The sequence below is a fragment of the Ursus maritimus genome, unplaced genomic scaffold, assembly GCF_017311325.1.
Source record: "Ursus maritimus isolate PB19 unplaced genomic scaffold, ASM1731132v1 scaffold_28, whole genome shotgun sequence".
NCBI lineage: Eukaryota > Metazoa > Chordata > Mammalia > Carnivora > Ursidae > Ursus > Ursus maritimus.
Genome location: NW_024425341.1, coordinates 19630657 through 19643513, shown reverse-complemented (window position 1 = coordinate 19643513; position 12857 = coordinate 19630657). Strand labels below are relative to the sequence as shown.

At 46.0% G+C, this 12857-nt stretch overlaps 1 long non-coding RNA gene across 1 annotated transcript in view; it reads right to left on the bottom strand.

Annotated features, from left to right (window-relative positions):
* Positions 1-2856: 2856 nt before the first annotated feature.
* The window catches only part of LOC103681323, an 11429-nt gene continuing 1428 nt past the window's right edge, over positions 2857-12857 (bottom strand). Inside the window, exons 2-4 of the long non-coding RNA XR_005838229.1 lie at positions 11847-11958; positions 10755-10875; positions 2857-3580 (exon numbers count right to left, since the gene is read on the bottom strand). This is a non-coding gene — a long non-coding RNA (uncharacterized LOC103681323). The remainder of the gene's footprint in view (positions 3581-10754; positions 10876-11846; positions 11959-12857) is intronic.

The following is a 12857-nucleotide window of genomic DNA, read 5'->3' as shown; positions in this document are numbered from 1 at the left end:
TTTTGTATGGAGTGTCACCTCAGAGTATCTCAGTTTTAGCTTCTTTCTCCTTCTACCCCACACAGAGCCCAGGAGCTGTTAACAAGTTCCAAAGTCACTCCTGAGTCCCTATTCCACACGCACACACACACACACACAAAGCAAATTCTGCTTTTTAATTTTTTTGAAATGTATATATGTAAGTAAGTACGTTATCTGTACACCCAGTGCGGGGCTCGAACTTACAACCCCGAGATCAAGAGTCATATGCTCTACCGACCAAGCCATCAGGCACCCCAGATTCTACTTTTCTAAACATTCGTTTTATCAAATTAAGATTTTTTTTGGTGAGCAGGAGATATGCATCTCTTACTAATATTTTATTTTTAAAATATTTAAATGCCATGAGAACCACAAAGCACAATTTTTCTCACGATTCCTTTCTTCTAACAGAGAAGCAGAAAAAAAACACCTTGGAGGCTTTGATATTATGTTTAAAGGACAACACATTTACATTTTTCACGAAAGTGTAAACAGAAAAACAGTGTGCCTGGCAGGGGAGGGCGGTTGACGCAGACACTGGCACGAAGAACAGCGTCTTCAGGCACTGTGGCTAAGGGAATAAGGAAATGCCAAAAAGGCCTTCTGGAGAAGCATATTTGCTTTACACTTGGAGCGGCCAAAAGATGGCTTGGTGCAAGCAGTGAAAGGAAAAGGAACTGCCTAGACTCCAGACGCCAGTGTCAGCTTGGCGATTTAGCTGGCCGGCTCCCCTGAGGGCAAAGGAAACCTTTGCTGTGTGCGCTGTCTTTAATTTCTTAACCTCTAGGCTCAGAACAAGAGCAGGGAAGAGGGTAAGGGAATGAGGCTCAGCAGAGACCTTCGGCTGGGCTGCTTTGGGAGCTGCGAGTTTATTGGAGCTAATGACTCAGAACGGTTTTGAACTCTCTGCGGGGTTCATGTCTCCACGGCTTGCCCTGCATTTGGCACAGATAACCGAGCATTGGCTGAAATAACCATTATGATAATACGGTGTTGGAGTCCCGTATCTTTCCCAGTGATTGCCCTTACGATGAGATGGAGACAAAACCCTCAATTGGGGATCGCTCTGATGTGGATTTTAATGGCTCTATAAATGATTAAATTGGACATATTCCAAAGTGGAAAAGTCATAAATAACAGTTAAGATTCTTTTCCTTTCTTTTCTTTTATCCTTTCTCTTTTTCTTTCCGTCTCTCTTTTCTTCCGTCTCTCCTCTCCTTGCTTACCTTGCCTTACCCTTCCTCCTCCTCCTGCTTTCTTGTTACACAGTTAAGGAAGCACCGTGGGCATCTCTCATAGTATTGAGCTTTATTAAGGAAAGACCTGGAATAAAAAGGCCTGATTTGTGGTCTAAGTGTTCCACCACCTACTAGGCGTAGATCCTGGGTGAACACACAGTCTTTTTGAACCCCAGTTTTCTCATCTGTAAACTAGAACTCCTAGCCAGGAACAGGATTCGGTTCTCCTGACTCTCAGCCCAGTGCTCCATGGGTTTACCCCAGGATCCTGCTGGTGCCCTCCGAGTTGCCTCCATAATCCTCCCCCAGGTGTCTTCCCTGCAGACCCCTTAACCTCTGTCCTTTGCTTTGTCTGCAATCCCTGTGATGCCAGAGGGAACAACTCACATGCCAGGAAAAGGGCGAGAATTTAGTTCTTCCAAATCCATACCAATAAATACCCTGATCCTGCAAGAATATGACATTAAACCACAACAGAACAGATACCCTTTCCCACATCCTGCTTCCGTGCCCCACTTCACCTTCCAAGCATTCCCCTGTCATCCTGGCAACCTCAGGCACCATATCAATCATAGGGAAGACCTCGCTGACTCCCTGGGCAGTGGAGTGCCCCTGCCTTGCAACCTTATTGCTTCAGAACACCTGTCATAATTAGCCACCAAAAACGCACAATCCCTACACCTGCAACTAATAGAATACTGTACGTTAATTATACTTCAATAAGAAAAATTTTGAAGGGAATATAATTAAAAAGAATGCATGGTCCTGTTTGGCTGTGTCATTGCCCATCCCCCCAATCCCCTGCTCCCCGCTATATTGTCCAATTCAGAAAGTCAGGAAGCCTATCTGTTTAGCTCATCACCGTATCATCAGGACCTTGCTTCGAGCCTGGCACACGGTGTGTCCTCAATAAAAATGTGCTGAATGAACGGATGAACGGATGAACGGATGTAACTTTCTGATGCATGCTCTCACAACACCCATCACTGACTGAGTGTAGTATATTCCAGGTACTGTAGATTAATGGTTTGGTTCACCCCCAAAATTCATATTTCGAAACGTACCCCGCAAAGGGATGATATTAGGAGGTGGGATCTTTGGGAGGTGATTAGGTCATGAGAGTAGAACACTCCTGAATGGGATTCGTGTCTTTACAGAGTAGACCCCAGAGAGTTCCTCTACCCCTTCCACCATATGAGGACCCAGCAAAAAGACAGCCTTCTGTGAACAAGGAAGGGGACTCTCACCAGACATTGAAGCGGCCTTGATCTTAGACTTCCCAGCCTCCAGAACTGTGAGAAATAAATGTTTGTTGTTTATGGCACTTTGTTAAAATAGCCCAAGTGTAGTAAGACCCCAGGTTCTGAGCTAGGCATTTTACATAGCTTGCTTAATTTTCAAAACAACCCCTTGAGGAAGGTATCACTTACTGTGATTTACAGACAAGGACATTGAGGCCAGGGAAAGCACCAAGAGGGAACATCCTAGTCTTGTTCCAGAGTCAGCAAAGGCTTTCCAAAGGTGGCAATGATAATGCTTGTGATAATTTAATTCCTTCCAAGTCCGGCTAAAAACAAATTTAAGGGGCTGACCTTCTCTGGCAAGTTAGCATCTCAATAGGGAGAAATAGATAAATAGAGAGACAGATAGATAGACAGGTGGGCATCTCATGTGTATGATCTCACAGTTGGTATTTATCAAGGAAGGCGCTATTACCCATAGCAAATATCAGTAAATATGAGACCTAATCATCTGGTATAGCTCTGGGCTAAGCCGGTTAACTATGGAAGGTATGGGAATTTTGTTCTTTTCCTTCTCTCCCGCCTGCCCCCCACCAGCCACCACACTCAGTATAGCCCCTTGGAGATCAGGAGCTGTCTGTCCCCTTCTGGCTTTCTCTAGATAGTAATGCCAATCTGTGAAGCACAGCTTTGCTGTATTATAGCCCAGAGATGTGAACCTCTGTGTTATCTCCTCTGTCATACAATAACATTGTAATGCCTGATCTTTAATTGAATTACAAACAAAGCAACACTATGCCCTGATTTGAAAAGTCACATTTACTTTCATTCTGGACACTAGCTCTGTGGGATCATGCCAGTGAATGCTGCTGTCATCCCCACTTGGACTCAGTCAGCTGAGTTGGAAGAGATTTTGTGTTTGTGGTTTTCTTTTTCTTTCTTTCTTTCTTTCTTTTTTTTTTTTTTTTAGAAAAGAGATTAGTGAATGCATGTCTGTTTGAAAGCAAATTCCTTTTGGAGCAAAACACCAGCGATGTGCCCTGGTGATGAGTCCTCTCTCCTCATCTTGTGAGCCTTGACCTATGGAGGAGAATATTGGATAATAAAAGGTTTCTTTGGAGAAGAATCAGAGGTAAAACTCTACAATTCCCTCATCTCACAAATGCACATTTTTCTTTTCCCCTTTTATGCTCTTGTGTTACATCTTTTTGGAAGCTGTTTTCTCATTCAAACAACCCCTACTGGGCCAGCAAGTCTGGAAGAGCTGCAGGTGTCCCCTGGCCACTGCTTAAAAAGCCTACTTGTTAATCAGCCCCATCACGTGTCTTTTGACCCCTTTCCTGCCCTGCTCTCTACATGTCTCTCCCTGCCAGCCACCACTGCCACTTCTGAAAGGGGGGAAAAAACTGAACAGTCAGTCAAAAGAGCTATTATCCTAAAGCCTCCTTAACAAAGCCTGGGGCTTTCCAGTAAATTAGTTGAAGGTTTTGCTCCCCTCCCCCTTTCCAGATATGATGGTCCCCCTCCCCCACTCATTGGTCACTTGCAAAGACTGGTGACTCTGCAACCTTCTGTGACCACTAGACATTCTACCAAGCATCCCTCCCGGAGCCTCTCAGCCACCCTCTTGATATGTCAGAACCAGTTAGGGATGTAAACCCATAAGCAGATCACCTCGACTCCACAAAGTACAGCAAGGAGGATACTGTGGGCAATGCTGTCTGGGAGTTTAAACAGGGGTTCTGGCAAATAAATAAGCCACTTTTTCTCCCTGCAGTCTTCTATACTTGATTATTGACTGCTCTGACTATGCAAGTCCTCCCCACATGAGAATGCTAATTCTAGGACATTATGACTTGGGGAGAAGTAGTCTGCTAGTAAAGGCCAGTGTTTGGAGAAGGCTCTGGGGTTGGATAGATAGGCTACAGATAATCTATGTCAATTACATAGTGTGGGCCTGAAATTGAAGGAACGTTGCATGTATATACAGGTCCTAGAGAGGAAGGTTTATTTGCTCCCCCATGTCACCCTACCCCACCCAGCATAGAAACCAGGCACCATCTGTCTCTTCACACAGTTCATGCTCTCAGAAACACGAAAGGAGGAAGCAGGTAAAAGTGTATTTGGTTTCACCATGTGGTGGACCATGGAGAGAAATAAGATGTCCCCAGAGTCACTTTTGCTGTATCAAAATGGGATTTTACTCCTAGAAAGGGCCAATGCTGATTATTGGTAAAACGTTCTAAGTGCCCAAAAGATTGTCTTTCAATCCTTTTGTAGTGTATTTCCCATGAGAACCATAAGGAAAAAAGAAGGGGAAAAGAAAAGACCACCTCGCTGTAAGGGTGAATAAGCAAAGGAAACAGTTTGCTTTTCAACAGGCTTATAAAACTTTACAACAGATGGTAAATGATGTGTTCTTTTTAGATAAATAAAACAGAAACCTTTCTTTTCTTCTACCATGGAACATGCCTCGGAAAGCTTGATTGACAGCACTGGCTCACATTTGTAAGTAAAAACCCCTCAGATACAGTCCATATAACGACATTCACGTGGCTGGGTTTTGGCAAATGATAACTAGGTCTCAGAGGTGATGTTACACAGAAGCCTTCCGGTGAAGTCAACAAAAACAACACAGAGGTCAGGACACTCAGAAGTCGGCTGACTAATGAAATGCAAAACCAAAGCGGACTTGGGGGAGACATGGGGAGAAAGACGCTCAGCGGTGGGGTGGCTGAACAGTAAAGCATGCGATGTTTTCTCATCCATGAGTTATCAGGTGGCGAATAGGCCTGGAATTTCTGTGACTTTATAGAATTACAGATCGATCTATTTCCTACAGGAGTTTAAAAACTGATGGTCTTTTTTTTTTTTTTAAAGATTTTATTTATTTATTCGACAGAGATAGAGACAGCCAGTGAGAGAGGGAACACAAGCAGGGGGAGTGGGAGAGAAAGAAGCAGGCTCATAGCAGAGGAGCCCGATGCGGGGCTCGATCCCATAACGCCGGGATCACACCCTGAGCCAAAGGCAGACGCTTAACCGCTGTGCCACCCAGGCACCCCTAAAAACTGACGGTCTTTGAATGACTAAGGCTCACTGACTTAAAGATAACATGAGATTTGGGATGCCTGGGTGACTCAGTCAGTTGGGCATCTGACTCCTGATCTCAGTTCAGGTCTTGATCTTGGGGTTGTAAGTTTGAGCCTCGCGTTGGGCTCCACACTGGGTATGGAGCCTACTGAAAGAAAGGAAGAAAGGAAGAAAGGAAGAAAGGAAGAAAAAGAAAGAAAGAAAGAAAGAAAGAAAGAAAGAAAGAAAGAAAGAAAGAAAGAAAGAAAGAAAGAAAGAAAACATGAGATTTCTCAGACCTGTTTCATCTTTCAGAAATAAGCAGTTCACGTGTAGGAATATAGGTGCTTCTCTCAATCTCTCTCTCAATTATATAAAGTATACACAACATAAAATATGCCATTTTAACTTTTTAAAATATACAGTTCTGTGGCATTAAGCACATTGACATTTCTGTTCAACTACCATCACCATCTGTCTCCAGAACTTTTTCATCTTCCCAAAAGGAAACCGCACCCACTAAACAATAGTTCCCCACTCATTCCACGCCCCCCTCCCCCCCCCCCCCAGCAACCACCATTCTGCTTGCTCTCTCCATGAATTTGACTACTCTAGGAACCTCGCATATAGTGGAATCATACAGCAATTTTCCTTTTGTGACTGGCTTATCCCACTTGGCGTAACGTTATCCCACTTGATGTCCGTTTCCATCATTTTTAAGGCTGAATCATATTCCATTCTTTCTCTTTTTATAAACAACTTCATTGAGGTATAATTTACATCCCATAAAGTTCAACCCTTTTAAGTATACGATTTAACAGTTTTTAGTCCATTTTTCAAGTTGTGCAATCATGATTCACAATCCGGTTGAAGAACACTTTCGTCATTGGAGAAAGATCCCCCATGCCCATTGACAATCAATCCCCGATCCCAGACGCCATTCCCACTCCCCGGCCCAGGCAGCCGCTCATCCACGCTCTGTCTCTTTCAAGTTATTTCTCCCGGATATTTCACATAAATGGAATTGCACGTTAAGTCATCTTTGGTGCCTGGCTGCTTTCAGTTGGCATAACCTCCTCGAGGTTCATCCGTGTTGTCACGTGTATCAGGATTTTTTGGCTTTATTACTGAATGGTATTTCCCTGTATGGACAGACCATGTCCTTATTCATTCACCAGGTGATGGACATTCGGGTTGTTTGTACTCTTTAGCTCTTATAAATAATGCTGTGCGAACATTTGTGTGCCAGTTTTTGTGTGTACCTAGTTTCATTTCTTTTAGGTAGATGTCTAGGAGTGGAATTGCTGGGCCGTAAGACAAAGTTATGGTTAACTTTCTAGGAAACCGTTAAACTGTTTTCCGAAGTGGCTGGCTGTACCATTAGGAGGTTTTCTTTAAGGCAACGAAGCAGATCTTTCCAATGGGTTTTTTCTTTGTGACTCTTCCCACCGTCAAATATTCTGCTTCTTTCCAACCCTGGCTCCAGCTCAGTCAGAAAGTCAAGCAGTGGGAGTCATGAATTAATTCCTCAAACAGTTCTCATTTTCACACCCTTAACTCACAGTGAGTCCACATGAAAACCAAACCACCTTGAAAGCTCAGAAGAACAAGGTTATGAAATGGCTCAGGAGACCTGGGGCAAGTCATGTCAGTCATTGAGGACCTCAGTGTCTCCATTTGTCCCTGAAGGATTAGACCTGGATGATCTCTCCTGTCCATTTATGACATCTCTGGAAGTGTATGTGGACCCAGAACAATCCTTTGATGGGCTTTAAAACACATCTTAATTCATACTGCCTGGGTGTGGAGGTGAAGAGTTTCTCAACCACGCAAATGCCAACACAGGTAAGGAGCCAGGACTTTCTCCTAACCATGGGCCCTGAAACCAGAGAAAGAGGGAGCTATCAATGAAAGAACGACCATTCTCTTCCTGGGGCAGGTTGAACAAAGGGACATGCTGACCTTATTACAGAAAACTGTCTGCCGTTATAGCCTCAGCGGACATTAATTAACACGTCTCCTGTATGTCATGTTCTTTGGAGCTGATTTTTGAAAAATCTTTATCTTCTGCCTGGAAGCAGTAGTGTATATCACTCATTGGCACATTTTCATTTTAGTAACCGTATTATTTTCCTAGGGCTGCTGTAACAAAGTACCAAAAACTGGGCAGCTTAAAACAACAGAAATGTATTGTCTCAAGGTTCTGGAAGCTAGAAGTCTGAGATCAAGGTGGAGGCAAGAGCCAGGCTCTCTCTAACAGCTCTGGAGTAAAACCCTTGCCTCTTCTAGCTTCTGGTGTATGCTGGCAATTCTTGGTCTTCCTGGGCTTCTAGAAGCATCGATTCAGTCACATGGCCTCTTCTCCCATTGTATTTTCACACAGTCTCCTTTTTTGGGTGTCTGTTTCTTTCCTCCTTTTTATAAGGACACCAGTCCCATTGGCTTAGGGACCACCCTAGTGACCTTATTTTAAGTTGGTTACCTTTTTATAGACCTTACTTCCAAATACGGTCATGTTCTGAGAAACTGGGGTTAGGACATCAATCTCTCTTTTTGGGAGGTGGGAGAACACAATTCAACCTATAACAGTAACATTTTTGAAAAAAAAAATGAGGTTTGCAATAAGGTGTCCGTTACCTAAGTGCATCTAACTGTGTTTATTCTACAAAAGGAAAAAAGGAAGTGTTTTCCTTCTTCAACACTTGACATCCGAGCTCTGTGTCACTTGGGCACAAAGGAAGATCATAACAATCTTGAACCCTGGGCTCTCAGTCCCATGTGGTTTGAAATTCTGACATCCAGCAGTTATTTAAATAATAGCTTTCAGTTTGGGGGAAAAAATCTATTCAGTGCTTGGAATATGATACTGTAAATTATTTAGAATGTTTTATCCTGTGGAGAATTGCCTAGGACTAAAGTCGGGGGGAGGATGGGATGTTGGAAAAGGTTTTTTAAAAAGCTGGGACACAAGGATGTGATGCCATAATCACAGGACATGGGTTAACCGATAAGATTACTTGAATTTCCACAGCTCAGAGAAGAAAGAGATAAGTTGGGCTGGCAACCAAAAGAGCTGATTATCACTTGGGGAGAAAGAAGGAGGGGAGTGGGGCTGTGTATGCTTGTTAGACCAACCTTTGGCTGGCTCACTGAGAAGACCAGCCTCCAGCTACACACAGAAAAAACTCAGATGAGCTCCTCACAGCAAATTTTCAGAAGACCTTTTTCCTTCCCTTCTTCCCTGCCCAATCCCCTCCCGGGTGGTTTTGGACACCTGCCCATGGCTTCCAGGTATTCCATCCTATCTCATCTGCAGCCCGTCCTCCTCCCCCTGTTAAATGCCCTTTTCTGGACTGACAGCCCTATCGAAGAGCCCACCTTTCCTATTCCATTTTCCTCCCCACTGATTTCCTTTCTTCCATGGGGTCCACTGGAACTTCCTGCTGTTATACACAGAGTGACTAAGAATTTCAGCTGGCCTCAGACACTCTCCATCTCACACAATTCACTCCAACCTGAATTCCCTTCACGTCACCTCCTCCCTGGCTGTTCTCCCTCTTCACACTGCTCTGGGTTTCAGAAGGTCTCAAAGAGAGGGTCCACGCTCCTTTTCTCCATGGCCTCTTCTAGATTATCGTGTTTGCCAACACTTCACCTCTTCATGTCATCTCTTCTCCAACGTCCTCCATTTTTTCTATGGCTCCAAATGCCACAGCTGGCAGGATACCTTCCTTCCCCAGTTGGCTGCCAAACACACCAGACTCAAGAGACCATAGAGTAAATGCCCTGACTTCCTAGCTGTACTAGTGAAACCATTAGTCTACCAGTCTCTGAAGGCTAAAATTCTGCTGGTTATCTTTGATTCCTTCCTCCCCCCCATAACAGCACCTACCTGGGAATTTCTGTGAGCTTCATACGAGAAAAGGCATGCGAACCCCTTCGCACACAGGGCCTGACACAAAGCGAATGCTCCGCAATGTAAGCAATTATTTGTAAATATCTTATTGTCCTCAGTGAATTATTAAGTAGCCAGTAGCCAGATCTCCACTTCACGTCTTTTTCCAAACCATCCATCCCACATCCCTGCTTTCCATTCCCACTGCAGCCTCCTTTATCACAGCCCCTTATCTCCCATCTGGACCACAGACACTCCAAGCCAGTCTCTTTGTCTCCAACCTCCTCTCCCACTTCCTAACCTATCTGGGCTAGAAGATCCAGATTCATTAGAGCTAATGAAAAACTAACTTGGATGACGTCATTCGGTTGTTCAGAAAAGTCAATGCTCTCCCATTGGTTGGTAGGTTCCCTCCTTCCTGCCAGTCCCACACTGTAGTTTCAGCCTTGTCTCCTACAACCACGTTCCAGCCAGACCGGATGGGATATCTCTGCAGTCTCCTGTCTCTCTCACGACCATTCCTTTGTGGATACCATCCTCTCAGTCTGGAAAGTCCCCATTGTCCACAAATGGAAATCCTTCTCATTCTCCTAAGCCCCCTGCCTCCGTGAAACCACTGTTTGGGTTTCCATCTTTTCCTTCTTTGAGCTCCCACTGCCCCTGCATCATCTCCTGCTCACAGACCTTCTATTGTCCCCGTAGGACTTCATCCAGCCCTTCATAAGTAGAAGGTGCTCAATAAATGTTTGTTGACTAAAACTGAACCCCTTTCTCCCTTTAAGGGGAGAGACACCTCTCTGTTGTTTGGGGTCTATTCTCCGGCTGGGGAGAGACCAGGCATGGGATTACTGTGGTCCAATCTTCCCACTGTCCAACCCCTCCAATACCCCAGCTAGCCTCTTCTCAGTATATTTTAATGTGTCCACTTCCTCATTCTGCCTTTTTGCCTTTCTAATGTCAAATGACTAGATTACCTACCCCCAAAGCACCACCTGTCCCAGCCTTTGTCCTGATTCCCCCCAATTTCACTGCTCTCTTATACAGACTGGTGTTCACGGACTAAAACCATGAAGTAACTCGCTCTTCCTCAAGATCTGATCTATATCAGGGAAGCCGAGCCCTGCAGTTAGAAGTGTCATGAAATGGACTGATAAGTAGCCAGAAGCGGAATGCTGTGTACACGCAAATGGCACTGCATTGCAGGGTGCAGTATGGAAGTCCGAGCAAGAATTGTTTATTAAAATGCATGAGCTTACCACAGCTTTACTGAGGAGATAACATACTTACCAGTCACTGGTGGAGCACTGGATAAGAGAATGTGTATTTTATGTGGATCTAAGTGGGTCCTTTGAAGTACTTTTTGATTCTTTTCACTCGGCAAGATGAAGCCATCTTTAAGGCCATGTCGCTGGCATAAAAAGATGCACGTGATATGTCAGCAACTACAGGATAATGCATTTATTTTGTGTGAGCACAGCAAAATGCTTGGGAACACGGTTTATTCTGCAGAAAGACTAAATTAACCCTTCAGTTGCCGTCCCGCGCCGCAGAACTGCCAACCTTGCCACACTGTTGCCTTTGCTTCTTATAATTACGCTCTTCAGCCTGTTTGTCTTAAGGACAAATGAAGTAAGGAGAGGAGAATCAAGTGGGAACGTGAATGCCTCCTATAGGCTCAATCCTGTTCCCATCCAGGCCTTAAAGAGGAAGAAATGATACATCTGGCCTGAATCATGGGAACCAGGAACTTCTCGAATCCCGGGGTGCGCCATCTCCCGCTGTAACTGAGTTGCACGCGCACCCTTATGCCATTTTTGTATTTCTCCAGTGCAGACCACTTTGAACTTATCTGCTTATCGCCAGCACCCTCCCAGCTCCCCCGCTGTGTCTTATAGGAAAGGGAGGCCTGGCCCCTTCAGTTTTGTTGGATGCTGATGGAGGCTAGCCAGAGTTTTCCTTCCATGCTTGTTCACATGGTTTCCTTAAGATAAAGAGGGCTGGACTGTCAGGACTTGGAGAGGGCAGCACGGCAGAGTGGAACTGTCCACTAGTGGAGCCAGACGGCTGTTGCTTCTGATCCTAGTATTATACCACTGTTCAGCTGATGGGCCCTGGCAAATTATGGGGTCCTCTGTGCGTAAGGTTTCTTCCCTATAAAATGGGGATGATGTCCCTCTCATGGGGTGGCTCGGCAAAGGGTAGGTACTTAACCAACGTTAGTTCCCCTTCCATCCCTCTATGCCACCCCCCCTCCAATTCTATTCATACTAAGACAGCGGAGCGTGAGGAAGTATTCCTTATATCTCTCTACCTTCCCCTTTTCTAGCACCCAAGCCAAACCTCAAGAACAGGTCTTCTCCCTGTCTCCACTCTACCTACCTTCTCACCCCCTCAGTCCTGCTGTCACTGCCAGATCTCATGGAAAGCACAGGAATCTCAAGGGAAACCAGTCTTCCTCCTCTCAGCTGGGTGGAGGCTCAAGGGCTCATCCCTATGGACCGAAGAAGGGCAGAGGACCTAATTGGAGTTACAATACTACCTCTTTGGGGAGGGAGGCGGGGTTAGAGAAGAGGCCACAGGTGTTTCTTTTCAGGGTCTTCTTCCTATTCTATTTCACCACATTGCCCCCACCCAGGCAGCTTAAGGTGGTGACCCTTGAGCTCGCTAACTCTCTGAGGGAACACCCAGGTCAAGGTGCGAGCCTCTCAGAGGCAGCTGGAGGAAGGGAGGGGACTGACTAGGTGGTAGGCTGTCATACTCTCTGTTACAAGATTTTTTAGTCCGGGGACTATCTCGAACTCAGTCTATCTCAGTGAGTGAGTCACCTACGGGAAACTGTAAACACAGGTGTAATATTGGCTCGCGGAAGACCTGGATGTCCATCCGAGCGAGGTGGAAGACCAGCTCTCTCCTTTCCTTCTACATCCAGAAAACTAAAGCTCCTGGGGATGAAGCAATTTGCGGGACGCTCAGTCCCAGGACTGAGCGGGACCTGGAATCCGCGGTCGGGATTCCCAGTCCGGCTCCCTCGTGCCCCACCCTCCTCCCCCTCCACTGTAATGGACAATATCGGTGCCCACGCAGCTTTCGCGACCCGTCTCGACCCCTCGCTTTCTCGTTCCCCCACCCCAGCTCTCGGGCTTTCCCCGCCCCGGGGTCTCGCAGAGCTGGCTGGATGAAGGGATGCAGGACATCTCTGCTACCTATACAGACATTGTGGCCGAAGAAAGGCTGCAAGCCCCGACCGTCGCTGTGGCAGAAGCGCGCACCGCCGCCTCCAGGGCGGGGGCAGGGGGGGCTCGGCTCGCGGGTCTGCAGGCGCCCAGTCCCGAGCCGGGGGCGGGGCCTTCTGGCCCGGAGCGGGCGGGTGGCAGAGGGAGAGGAGAGGAG